Consider the following 2,500-nt stretch of genomic DNA (forward strand, 5'->3'; position numbering starts at 1 on the left):
TGTATCTATGATATCTAGTATGGAATTTTGTTTACTCACTTGAAATTGAGTATTTGTTCCCCCTTTTCCTGCTAGGATAGGAAATCCTGTATTTTACATATCCATACGATTGAGTCCTTGGGTTTCCAAAATAGTGTAAAGTGCTTCGAATCATTGCTATTTGACTCAGACCTATTCTAAAAAAGTTAAGGCATTTCGAATTATTTGTTGACACAGACAAAGTCAAGGAAAACCTTTGAAATTCTTTCCATATTGGACCTTGGACATATCATAGTTCCGAATCAAATTTCTTTAGAAAGAAAATCTTTTGTCTCATGGTAGCATGCTCCAGTTCCCTTACGAAACTTCCGTTATTGGGTTAGCCATACACTTTACATGTTTCTACCGATTCACATGGCATTTTCACATGATACAAGTCTTGGATAAGAATCTACAACGCACTAGAACGCCCTTGTTGACGATCCTTTACTCCGACAGCATCTAGGGTTCCTCGAACAATGTCATATTTCACACCGGGTAAATCTTTAACCCCCACCCCCTCTTACTAGGACTACAAAATGTTCTTGTAAATTATGGCCAATACTGGGTATATAAGCAGTAATTTCAAATCCAGAGGTTAAGCGTACTCTGTCAACTTTACGTAAGGCAGAGTTTGGTTTTTTGGGTGTAATAGTGGAAAAGTTGACAGATAAGTCACCCTTACTGCCACTCTACAGAACCGTACATGAGATTTTCACTTTATATGGCTCCTCGTTCAATTTTTTTTGAAGTCATTGGATTTGTTTCCTAGTTCAGTTCGAGAATCTCTTCCCTTCTTCTATTCCATTCCGAATAGTAACTAAGACCAATTCAGTCATGTTTTCATGTTCCAATTGAACACTTTCCTTTTTATTATTCTCAAAGAAGAAGATTTTTTCTTTCTTTTTACCAAACATATGTGGATCCAATCACGATCTTCTAATAAGAACAAGAAATCTTTCGCGATCAATCGTTTTGCCCCATTCTTCAATAATCAGAAAGATCCTTTTCAATCAAGTTTTCATTTTTTCGTTTGGAATCAAGACTCTTCTACTGCATTTTTATTTACTTTCTTTTTTTCTTTTCTTTCATCATTCGTTAACTCCTACAAAGTTTGGTCCTGTAGAATCTGACCCATTTCATCATTGAGCGAAAAGTAGGTAAAAAATCAGATCGATTTTTCGATCAAAAGTACTATGTGAAATCCTCGGTTTTTTCCTCTTTCTCCATCCCTATCTCGTAGGTAGAGCGTTTAAATCAATAGAGAACCCTTTCTTCTATATCTGGATGAATCGATATTATTACATTCCAATTCCTTCCCGATACCTCGGAACCGAATTGAATCCCAAATTGATGGGTTAGTGTGAGCTTATCCATGCGGTTATGTACCCTTCGAATAGGAATCTATTTTCTGAAAGATTCCAGCTTTCGTGCGTTGGTGGGTGATGAGTCATTATTTTCTTCCATTGTACTAGCCTTTGTGTACCCATTATACAGTTGATTAGTGCTTAATTGTTCATCTTTAGAGTGTTTTTCATTTGTTGGGTTTTATTGGGCCACTGTTCCGAATTTGGACTAATTTCACATTATTTGGCCTAATTTTTGTTTTTAATTATTTTTAGGTATTTGGGTGAAGCAATTTTGGAGCTTGGACATTAATATTTAGTTGAAGAGACTTTCCACATCATTGCCACATCATTTCCATATCATTTCCACGTCAGCAAAGTCAATGGGTCAACATTTGAAGCCCAGAGTGGCATTTTTGTAAATCTGAGTGGCAAAGTGGCAGTTTTGTAAATATGAGTGGTAGGGGTGATATGACCACGAAAATTAGGTGTGCATGGAAGGAGGGTCGCTACTTCATATTCTCCATTTTCTCCAACTCCAATTTTCATGTTCCAAGCTTCCATGGATGCCCCTCTTGCGGTTTTTCACATTTTTGGGTCATTTTTACCGTTTTTATGCACATTTGACAGCACCCATTGAGGGTTTTGATTTCATTTTCTACATTGCGCGGTTTGTTTTGTGATTTCATTGACTTGGAACAATACCCATTCATGGTGTTTTCGCATTTATATATGATAGCACCGTTTTGCATTCCACTTAAGCTTTGAAATCTCTATTTTTGCTCTTAAATTGCGTTTTCAGATTTCATAAGTTAGGGTTCTTGGTTCTGTTTTTGTGATTCCAGTTTCGAAGAGTTTAATTGCTCATTTCCATGTCTAGCTAAATTTGTGTATTGACTCCTTGATGAAAAATACAATGAAGCTTTGAGGTTGTGCTTGTTTGGTGAAATCTGCCATGTTTTTGTTCTGAATTTGTGGAATGCATGTGGTGAATCTGTCAATGCTTAATTTACAGAGTAATTGCATAGGTTTTGGTTAAGATACATTCATGCTTAATGTATGTAGCTTGGCTGTCATGAATTTAAGGATGTGTGCATTGCTTAATTGCATAATGAAGGTAGATTGTAATTTTCACT

At 36.2% G+C, this 2,500-nt stretch overlaps 1 pseudogene; it reads left to right on the forward strand.

Moving 5' to 3' along the window:
- Window positions 1-724: 724 nt before the first annotated feature.
- On the forward strand, window positions 725-1,457 carry LOC146886300 (uncharacterized; annotated as a pseudogene).
- The last annotated feature ends 1,043 nt before the right edge of the window (window positions 1,458-2,500 follow it).

The sequence above is a fragment of the Vigna unguiculata genome, chromosome 5 (assembly GCF_037176805.1).
Source record: "Vigna unguiculata cultivar grain cowpea cultivar isolate G323 ecotype 2 chromosome 5, ASM3717680v1, whole genome shotgun sequence".
Taxonomy (NCBI): Eukaryota; Viridiplantae; Streptophyta; class Magnoliopsida; order Fabales; family Fabaceae; genus Vigna; species Vigna unguiculata.